We start from the raw sequence: 12,116 nt of genomic DNA on the forward strand, positions 1-12,116 counted from the left end.
GGTAACTATATGTGTGTATAGGTGCCCCCTATAACCAGAATAATACAATAAACCTTTTTTAAAAGTTTAAAAAACAATCTAAAAAGTACTCAGGATCCTCTTTCTGACAAAACTAGATTTTTCAAACAAATTGTTTCTTTAACTATCTGATCAAAACAGGAAATACCAACACAACGACAGCACAACACTGCTTCTAGGTGAAGAACCATCACATGGACCAGTTATATAATTTTTCTCTTGCTAGTTTGGTTTCACAGTTTTCTTTTATGTAAAACCTTGGCAACTGTTGTCTGGTAATATAATGCATAAGTATAACTACAAAAAAAAATCTGGTCCAGTGTTTTGAAATGCTAGGATATCACCTACTGGATGAATAGGTTTTATTTAAAGGTAGAGTCCAGGTAAGCAATGCCTAAGACCCCATCTTCCTAAACCTCTTAATGGCCCTACTGTGAGATAGGGAGTGGAGACAAGAGAATTAGCCAGAACGTGCACACTAGCTTGTCTGTAGTATGTTGCTGTGCAGCAATAGAAATGAGAAACTGTCTCAACAAAGTTGAAGGAGAGAACCAACCTCTGCAAGGTGTTCACTGAGTTGCACACACAGGCTATGTCACATGCACACCTGCATGCATACATACATACACAAATAAATTAAAAACTTAAACCTCTTAGTTACTTGAGTTTGATCAAAAGGGTTTACTGACATTAATTTCTAGGTATCTACCACTTTCACTTGTGGGACCAGATGACACCAAACAACTTTAAGCTAGCAACAAGAGACTATCAAAACCAACCAACGGGATAATTAGTGGTATATGGTGATATTTTGTTTGTGGTCTAACAAATAAAGCTTGCCTGACTATCCACCATAGAGGTCAGACAGTGGTGGCACACACCTTTAATCCCAGCACTTGGGAGGAGGAAGCAGGAAGATCAGGAGTTCAAGGCCACCCTGGGCTACACAAGATTGATCCACTCTGAAAGAAACAGCCAGGTAGTGGATACTCAGGCTTTTGATCTCAGCACTTGGGATCTCATTGCCTTTGATCCCAGTACTTGGGAGGCACAAGCCTTTAATTCCAGCACTAGGGAGGTGGAAACATGAAGTGATATGTCTGGGTGGAAAGAGGAATATAAGGCAGGAGGAGACAGCAGCTCAGCCCCCTTTCAGGCTGAGGAGTTGGCGAGGTAAGTGGTGGCTGTGGCTTGCTCCTTTTTCTCTCTGATCTTTCAGCATTTACTTCAATATCTGTCTCTGGGTTTTTATTAAGACCAATTAGAATTTCAGCTACAATGGTACCTTTAGAAGAAATCATTTAATGGGAGAAGATTTTCTGAGTCAAAATGGAATCATTTGTATCCACACTAGAAAAAGAAAGTAAACCAAGAAATACAGGGAAAGGATTTTACCCAGTACTGACAGGGACTAAGAGTTTTACCCTAGCGTAGAAAAACAAAGACATAGAGAACACTTATCCAGACAGTTGAGATAGCTCAGTCCAAAAAGTGTGTACTCATCTAGAACAAGGACCTGAATTGGATCCTCAGGACCTATATAAAATCCAGAGAGTGGATTGCCTTTGTGATCCCAGATTTGGATAAAAAGAGCACACTGGCCAATTATCCAGCCTAACCAATGAGATCAAGTCCCAATAAGAGTCAGTTTCTCTCATGCACACACACACACACACACACACACACACACACACACACACCCAAGGACTATAGAGATGGCTCAGGGTATAAGAGTGCTTGATATCTATGGTAGTTTGAATGTCATTGGCCCCAAAATCTCATAGGGTGTGGCACTATTAGGTGTGGCTTTATTGGGGTGGTGTGTATGGTCTTGTAGGAAGTGTGTAGCTGTGGGAGTAGGCTTTAAGTTCCATGCTCAAACTACTCCTACTGTCACCGATCATTTCCTGTTGCCGGTAAGACGTAGGATTCCCTAGCACCATGTCTGCCTGCACGACACCATGCTCCCCATCATGATGATAGTGGGCTGAACCTCTGAAACTGTAAGCCACCCCAACTAAATATTTTCCTTTATAAGAGTTGCCATGCTCATGGTCCCCTTCACAGCAAGAAAAGCCCTAAGACATTACTTTTGCAAAGGTCATAGTTTGGATCCTGGCACCCACATCAGGTGGCTCACAACCACATGTAACTTCAACCCTCGGGGATGTGACACCCTCATCTTTTCCAAGGGCACCTGTGCATGGAGCATACACTTGGGGGAAGGGGGAACAAATGAACAGTTACAAGGTGGTCATATCCTAAAAAATGACACCTGAATTTGCATCTGGTCTCTACACAGGCACTATATACACATATGCAAAATGAAAAGGGTTGTGGTGATATATTGTGTACTGTAATATGCCTGAAGATCAGAGAACAGAACAAGCCACTAGATTAAACCAGGCAGTGGTGGCACACACCTTTAATCCTAGCACTTGGGAGGCAGAGATCTGTCTGGATCTCTGTGAGTTCAAAGCTACCCTGGACTATATGAGATTGACTCAGTCTAGGAGAGAAACAGAGCCAGGAAGTGGTGGCCACACCTTTAATCCCAGTACTTGGGAAGCACACATGCCTTTAATGGCTGGGAGGAGAAAGGTTTATAAGGTGTGAGGAGACAGGAACTAGAAGCCTTTTCAGCTGAGGAAGCTCATTTGGCTAGAGGCATATTGGCTGAACTTTTCAGGCTGAGGAGTCTTAGAGGTAAGACATGGCAGTGGCTTGTTCCTTTGTCTCTGACCTTTCAGCATTTACCCTAATATCTGGTTCTGGGTTTTTTATTACAAGACCTTTTAGAAATTTGATAAACAATTGTTCTCAATGTTTTAAAACTATATAGCCTACCTATTCTACAATATGTAGGTGTTCTGATTAACTTTAACTGTCAACTGATACAAACTGCAGTCATCTGATAGCCTCAACTGAGAAACCACCTAGATCATATTGCTGTCTTTGCAGGACCATCTTGTCTGTTGATTGATGTAGGAGAACCCAGATGCCATGGGTAGGACCATCCTGTGGCAGGGGACCCTGAGATGTAAAGCTAGCTAAACAAGAGTGAGTGAGCCAACCGCTAAGCAGCATTCTCTAGGATTCTTAGGGTATTTCTTTGGCTGTGAAGAATTCTTTGTTCAGAAGGAATGCTGTGTGGAATACAAACAGGCCTGCCTTGACTTCCCTCAATGATCGACTATGACCTGGAGTTGAAAGCTAAAGTACACCTAGACTCCACTAAGATGCTTTTTATCACAGCAATAGAAAGTAACCTTAAACAGTAGGTTTACTCAAATAAGTCCCAACATGGAAACAACATGTGGAAACACAAGGTCTTAATGCCCAGTGAGCCCAACGAGCCCAGCAACATTTAGGGCCAGGGAAATTACAATGACAAGCCCTCTTAGAAAAGCACACATAGAGTGTGTGCACTAGGGCTGGAGAGATGGTGCCATAGTCAAACATGCTCAAGGCTCTTCCAGAGGACTTAAGTTCAAGTCCCATCATCCAGTCTGACAGCTCACAACTGTCACTGCAATTCCAGGAGATACAATGTCTTTGACTGGACTCCACAAGCACATGCACATAGATAGATTGATAGATAGATAGATAGATAGATAGATAGATAGATAGATAGATAGATAGATAGATATAGATATAGATGATAGATAATAAATCAGTAAATGCTTTTAAGAAGAACCTTGGCTACTGTGTGTACAGTTGGAAGCACTAGGTATGCTGTATCATGGATGTTTCTCAGTCTCCTATGTGTTCTATATCACACATACACACAAGACCCATTTCCATCAAAAGTAAATGCCAGCAAAGACTGAAAAGCCAGCACGTTTCCCCCTTAACTGCCCCTGACCACATGACAGATCATTGTTTTTTATTATGACACCCAGGATGCAACTTTACTAAATTCAGGAGATCCTCAGTCCATCACGTCTATTTCAATGAACCTCCTCATGATGATTTTTCCACTCAAGATTGTTTCTTTTGGCAATTTGCCATATTTATTCTGTCTTCAGAGTTTAATAATGATAAATGCAGAAACAAATTTTGCATGTATATCTTATCCCATGTTACTACAAAAAAAAAAGGTGTATTTCAAGTGCTGGGGAATGGCTCTGCTAGTGTAGCCACCAGGGCAGGAGTTGAGAGCCCCAGAACTCAGGAAATGGTGGGTGGGCTTGGCTGTCTGCCTAATCCAGGCCTCAGAGAGTGGCGACCGAGGGTCTGACACATGGCGGGGGACTATTACGAATCTGTATGCTTTTCTGAAAAAGAAATGAGCCTTTCCATTTCCATGATTAAGCAAGAAAATAAAATTTATAATCTCCCTTTTTGGGTTCTGATTTGCTGTTTTGTTCAAATATTTTTTAAACAGTATCTGAAGTAGGCATTATGGTAAAGCTGGTAAGCTTATTATGAGAAGTTAGCTATTCAGATGACAACCACAGGGATGCTATTGACTCTAGCAAATCACAATGTGCACAAATTTCATGTCCTGAGAGTAACAACAAACAGGCTGGCCAATCCCTTAAAAATACCAGTGTATTTTAAGATTTTTAAGAGTGCATTAATCTCTCTGTACCTGTGGTAAGTGCCCTGCTGACTAAGTTTTATCCATCCAGTAACTAGACTTACTTTAGCTCATTTGGAGAACAAGGCTTGTATAGTATCAAGTGTGGGAACCCATAGAGGTTTCCTAGTAAGATCTGAGCTTGCTTTACCCAGCAGGACTGTGTAATAGGATGATTGGAACACAGGCCTGGGTATCAGGTGTTTGGAAGGGTCTACACTTGGCTATATATAGCAATGGGGAGGGAGGTCTTTTGCCTCACCCCATGGCATTGTTATAAAAAGCCCCATTGAATAAAATTCTGGGCCATTGGGTATTGACCAAGGTCCTCCTGAAGCTTTCCTGTGTTTCTGTCTTTCTTCTTGTCACTATCTTTCTATCTACAAATTTCTTATCCCTCTCTTGTAGCTGAAATTTTTCTGTGTCCTGCCTGGTCCACAGTCACTCAGACCCAAGTAAACACAGAGACTTATATTAATTAAAACTGCTTGGCCTTTAGCTCAGGCCTACCACTGACTAGCTCTTACACTTAGACTCAGCCCATTTTTGTTAATCTATATGTTGCCACATTTTCCATGGCTTTACCGATGTGCCATACATGCTGCTCCCTGGATGGTGGGCTGGCATCTCCTGACTCAGTCTTCCTCTTCCCAGAATTCTCCTCTTCTGCTGGCCTTGCCTATACTTCCTGCCTGGCTACCGGCCAATCAGTATTTTATTAAACCAGTGTACAAAAGCATTATTCCATAGCATTTCCCCTTTTCTGTTCAATTAAAAAGGAAAGTTTTAATTTTAACATAGTAAAATTATATATTACAAAGCAGTTATCAAGCAAAAATTACAGTTACAATATCTAGTCTATATTTGGCAAATTCAAAGAAAATATCCCATTTATTCTATATTTGTGAGTCTAAGTTTTCATATCTAACTTATCTTTTATCATAACTAAGGAAAATTATAACTTTCTAGTCTTCAACTGCACCAAAGACCTCAGAAAGATATAATATTACCTAAGTAAACATGAGCATTGTAAGCAACTTCCAAAATTCTAGAAATGAGAGACAGCTGCCTGCCTGAACAATCATCCAAAGTTCCTCTGCAATGTTGGGGCATCCATCTTCTGCCTATAGGCCTAGAGTCTCTCAGTCACTTCTCTCTGTGTCTTGTAGAATGTCTGGCAGTTTCTTCTGTGAAGCAGGAACCTGAAGGACCATCTCACTTTATAAAATTCAGTGGTTATCTTCCTATGCGTCCTGCATGTCCAATTTATATAACATACTGTCAATCAGTCAACGCAAGGGCACTATTTTGCCCAGTGACTAACTTTTGCCACAAAAAAGTAAATTCCATAATGAGTTTATTCAATGCTCATCATTCTCCTTGAAGCAATTGGTGCTGTCAAGAGCATATGTGTTTCATTGTCCAGCAAAGTCTAAGTTTTTAAAACATTTTATATGCTATATTCTGTAAGTCTTTGATGTGTTTGAAGATTACCTACCTAACTGAAATATATCTATGTTTATCTAGAAAACTTAATATGACTATAAGTTTGACTATCATAGAAAACTAATTATTAATCTGTATTTCTTAATTATCCATTACAATTTAAATGAGTTACATAAGCATAATACCTTAAACAAGAGTAGAATCATACATACAGTACAACAAAATTAACTTTAATTTATATCAATAAACTAAAATCTATACCAATGTAAAACATTTTTAAACAAGTTGTTGTTCTTTAAAAGTAGGTTCAATAATCTACTCTTTCATCCTATCATATCTATACCACCCCCTTTTCTTCTTTAGAAAGAGATTGCATTTATAATCAATCTGCTTTAAATAAAAATAAACATTTATAAACAATATTTTGGGAATTTGGGCATCACTTCTCATACTACTTCCTGCTGGTTGAGGGCATTGTCAATCTAATGGGGATACTGAGAAAATTAAGAATTATGGTTAAGTCCTGACTGGAGTAGTCTGTGAGGCTATATTCTCTGAGCCAGTTGCCTTGAAGTTAATTTTGGATGTTGGATGATCTGGGCCATGGTGTCCTTGGAGACCTTCCAGTGGGTCTTGTCTGGTCAAACCGTGTTAGCCTGGAAACAATCCACAGGTTCTCATCATCTGTGGAAACAAAAACAGAACCTCTTTTCCAAAGCAACATATCCTTAGACATAAATTTTGAACTCAAGATATCTTTTAAATATATATATTTCAATCAATATATATTGATTTAACTCAGCGGCTTTTACAATCAAATGTCTCTTTGCAGTTAAAAATCTCAAAGACAACACAATCCAGATTCTCTGTATAATATCCATCACATGTAGCTTATTTTTATACTACCTTTACTGTCTCTTTAAAGACTTTATTTTTTAAAACTTTCTATTTCTTTATATAACTGTCTATATTCCTTTTCCTCTTTCAAGCCTACATACATTTTTATACACACTGTAAACCATTTAAAGTCTTGTTCTATATGAATCTGCCTTATTGTGAATCTATCACTTTAAACTGCAGCATTACTAGGACTGAAATGGCAGCTTTGGCTGGTGGCTCCGCCCACCTCAGCTTCCCAACATGGTAGAACTACGTTTACCACCAGCTCTGGGAGAACCATGCTCATTGCTGACTCTGGGAAGCTGTGGGTCTATGCTTCCATCCAGCAGCATGTAGCCCAAAACCCTTTTCTTTCTCATGGTTTTTTTTTTCTTTCTGTACTTGCAAAAGCTATATCCACCACACACCATGCTGCATGGCTTGCAGATACCTCTGTGTACTGTGGTGGGAATCTGCCATGTTGCACTCAAGGCCACACACCACTGCGGGCCCGCCATATTTTAGCTCATGGCTTGCCTGAGAGACACAACTAGAAAGCTATTTTTAGATCCATTTTAGAATTTTTTTTTTTAAAGCTTTCTCAGGTTTTAGATCCCACATTTTTTGGTGTCATTTGTAGCTGAAAGTTCTCCTGTGTCCTACCCGGTCTGCAGCCACTCAGACTCAAATAAATATACAGAGGCTTATATTAATAAAACTGCTTGGTCATTAGCTCAGGCTCACTACTGACTAGCTCTTAAACTCAGCCCATTCTGTTAATCTATATGTTGCCACGTATTTTATGGCTTTACCTGTGTGCCGTTACATGCTGCTCCCTGGACTGTGGGCTGGCATCTCCTGACTCAGCCTTCCTCTTCCCAGAATTCTCCCCTTCTGCTGGCCTTTCCTATACTTCCTGCCTGGCTACTGGCTAATCAGTGTTTTATTAAACCAGTATACAATGGCATTATCCCACAGCACCTACCTGCTTCCTAAAAGGCCATTGTTTCTTTGCCAAATTTTCAAGGTTTCTCAGCTCTCCGGACCTTGGTTCCATTGCATTTAGTATTCTAGAAACTTGTCTCTTTGGCTTCTATGCCCCCACACCTTGGTGTGTTTTCCTGATCCTACTCTCTTTCTCAGTTTTCTTTGTGAAACAGGTAGGAAGTGTATTTATTCACTGAGACTGGAGCCTTGACTTTCTCTTCACATGCCTCAGTCACAGCAAAGCTTCCCATAGAAGCTCCTTGAGTCCTTGTCCAGCCTCTTTCATGAGCTAGACACCTGTGCCAACTTCTCCCAGACATCTGCAAGTGCACAGCAAGGGGCTGGTTTGCTGTTCTAATGGTCATGTAAATGTAAACAACAGGAGACGGAGGCCATGCTCAGTCTGTCCTGTAGTATCTACCCTGAGAGCAGCTCGTGCCATGATTTAGGCATGGTGGCTCACAGCTGTCTGGACTTCCTGCTCCAGGGGAAATCTGACACCCTCTTCGGACTTCCATGGGTACTGCACACAGATGGTACACTACATACATGCAGGCAAAACATTCATACAAAAAAAAAATCTTTAAAAACTAAAGTGTGGACCTTTAAACAAAGGGAATGAAAACATGCTGTAAAGATAGGGTTGACAAGATGGCAAACATTTTTAAGAGTGGTTCTGTAAAGGAATAATCTCTCAAAAGAAGGGTCTGAAGCAAGTGCTGATTGAGATAAATTTTTAGTAGTGTCCAATGGATGCTGTGGTAGAATGACTATCTTCTATCATGAGCCAAATTTGCAGCTTGATTCTAAGGACACATGACTTCCAAATTAGTCCTACACAGAGGGTAGCCTTGACCTCTCTCCACTCTAGGAAGATGCCTCACTGTGGGGAAGAGCTGTTTACTTTGTAATAGTGGTAGAAGATAAGAGACTGGATACATTTTTTTTTTTTAATCTGGGGAGGAGGCCCAGGTTTAATCTAAACCATCAAATCATCAAATGAGCTCATAGACATTCAGCTCAGATATCTTATTTCTGACACCAGAGCTTTGGGATCCTCAGGAATTTAACACAATAACACTAGTTAAAACCTTTCTGACGCTGTCTAACTTTATAAACATTGCATTTGTGCACAAGTAAGTAAAGCCACTATTTCCTGGAAAACTCATACTTTGTGACATAATTAGAGACATCTACTATTTCAGGGAAATATTTTCACAGGAACTCCTTTTTAAAAAGTGTTTTTAAGCTATTTATTTATTCTTGTATTTTATATATATATATGAGTACCCTGTCTGCATGTACACCTGCATGCCAGAAGATGGAATTGTATCCCATTATAGATGGTTGTGAGCCATCATGGGGTTGCTGGGAATTGAACTCAGGACCCCTGGAAGAACAAGCAGTGCTCTTAATAGTGAGCCATCTCTCCAGCCCCACAAGAACTGTTAGAGACACTGCTTTACTAAAATACACAGCCAATAAAATAAGATGCCAAGAGCCATGGCATGAGAACAGCAGATGGCAATTGTTCAGGTGTCAGCCTCCAAGGGGAAAAAAAAACCTCTCTAATCTGAAACCTCCTTTTAGGCAAGGCCACGAGGCTAAAGACTCGGGAATATCATTGCTTCTGTCTGAAATTACAAGTGTGCTATCGTAATTTTCCCTGGAAGCTATGGGGAATCTCCCACTGCCTGTACTGTAGTGTGTTTTTCTTATGAATGCATCCCAATCTATTGGGGATCTCTATCTGCTGATTGTTTAGAAGATGGCACCTCTTTAAGCTGTATTGTCCATTTGACATCAATAATGTTAGCTTAAGTCAGGGATTATAAATTCACTGGAAGCTATTTTATATCACAGCTCAGGTTGACATAGGAAAACTGTTGAATTTCCCTAGCTGCCAAGACAGTTGTATGCTATTAGGTAATATAAAGTTTCAAAGTAGCTTTAGATTAGACCAGGCACCTTGCTAGTAGTTTTTAAGATTAAACTATTCCGAGGGAAAGCAGTCCAGTTCACAAGAACATGATAGCCAGCTGTCTGATGTGTGGAACCAAGGTTAAAGGTGCAAAGCAACAAATTGCTATGCAAGTTTCTCTTGCTAGGTCTGCCTGGTAACCTAGGACAGGGAACGACTCTCTGAACAAACTCCTAAGCTCAGTTTATTGATATGGGTGTAAAACTTGAAGACTCAAAGTTCAGCCAACTGTTTTCATGTTGGGTCCTGAGATTAAGCAGGTGACAGAAAGCAATTTACTGAGGAACAGGGACAATGAGCTTTTGTTCAGCTACACCTCAGGGAAAGATTTTCCAACTGGCCAGGACTACAGAGAATAAGCTGACTTCCTAGTCCCACAAAGAGCTGCAAGTTTCCTTTTTATGGTCAAAATTACACACAGGACAGAAAAATGTATTTTAAGATTCAAAATGCTTTCAATGTCTCTGTGCCTTGGAGAGTGTCCAGTGAGCTCATATTAATTGATATAAGGCAATTCTGAGTGTCAATTGAAGCATTTACAACATTTCTCTCTCAGTAAATATTCCAAGTCCAAAAGAGCCCAGTTGTAACTAGAGTTTTCCTGGTCTTGACTGGCCCATGGTCAGGACAAATCTCTCTCACCCGCCAGTCCTGCAGCCGCTCAGACCCAACCAAGTAAACACACAGAGACTTATATTACTTATAAACTGTATGGCCGTGGCAGGCTTCTTGCTGTCTGTTCTTGTATCTTAAATCAACCCATTTCTATTAATCTATAAGTTGCCATGTGACTCGTGGCTTACCGGTATCTTAACATCTGCTTCTCATCTTGGCGACTGGCAACATCTCTCTGACTCAGCCTTCCTCTTCCCCTAATTCTCTTCTCTCCTTGTCCTGCCTATACTTCCTGCCTGGCTACTGGCCAATCAGCACTTTATTTATCAATCAATCATCCACGGCACCTGTGGGAGCCCATTCTTGGGTTCCTCGTGGCTTTACCCAGCAGGTCCGCATAGAGGATGATTAGGACCACGGGCCTGAGTGCAGGTGTCTGGGATGGTCTGCACTTGGCTGTTCTGGGGGAGGAGGTCTTTTGCTCCACCCCTTGGCATCTCTATAAAAACCCTGGGCAGAGACAGTCGGGGCCCATTGGAAAAGGTTCCAGGCCCTCTCGAGGCTATCCTTTATTTTCTATCTGTTTATCTCCGCAAGATTCTCCGCAATAAATCCTTCTATCTAATATTTCCTGCTGCTCACACTCAAGAAAACTCTGGGGAACTGTGGGGTTGGTGGGTAAACACCCCACAGGCACCCAGTATTTTATGAGACTGTTAATCACGAAATGTAGTTTAAAATATTTATTACATCCAGATATATAGGATATAGTGCACAATTTCCTTAGACTCCTCAATAGTTTAGTTTTATGACTCCTTTAAAGTCCTTTATAAGACTTAAAATCCTTTATAAGCTCAGAGAAAAGAGTAATATTAAGATGTAGGCTCTGATAGGAAGTGTAAATATGGGTGTGTTTGTTTTGATGTCTTTTAGTGCTAGGATTAAAAAGACCACAAACAGGATACACTTAAAAAACAACATAAAATCCCAGTTTTAGACACTGTGAGTTTAAAATCAGAGTGCCAGCATGCTGGTGTCTGGTGAGACTTCACCTAGGTAAAAGCCCACTGCTCACATGGTGGAAGGAGCCTGTGAGTTCTCTGGGGAGCACTGTGTAAGAATACTAATTTCAGTCACAAGAGCTCTTCTTCTCCACTTACACATCTCATAAAAGGCTTCCCATCCTGACTGGACCATCTTGTGGGGTAGAATCTGAGAACTGAATTTTTGAGAAAGATAAACATTTACTCCACTGCAGGATGTGTTTGTAATCTAAGACTCAATCTCAGAACCTTGGATCTTACTGAGTGGTAGATTAATATATCTTTTCTGGTTTTTGAAGGACTGGGAACTCTCGTGACCTTTTAGGTGTGTGCAGGTGTCTAGTTGGTCTTGAATTGAAAGTCTGACTGTCGATGTTAGACAGGGCTTAGAACAGGGCAGCAGGGGTCAGAGTGCATAAGATGGCACAGAGGGTGGTGTGGAGATGGTGCATATCCAGGGCAATAGCAGTGGTTAAGATTTCTGAGCAGGTGGTATGGTTCAAAGTTTTTTGTTTTTGCTTATTTTTGCTACTATGTCTCTTGCAGAGAAAGACTTGGAGACAGC

The sequence above is a fragment of the Peromyscus californicus genome, unplaced genomic scaffold, assembly GCF_007827085.1.
Source record: "Peromyscus californicus insignis strain IS unplaced genomic scaffold, ASM782708v3 Scaffold_13__1_contigs__length_99412109, whole genome shotgun sequence".
In the NCBI taxonomy this organism is placed as follows: domain Eukaryota; kingdom Metazoa; phylum Chordata; class Mammalia; order Rodentia; family Cricetidae; genus Peromyscus; species Peromyscus californicus.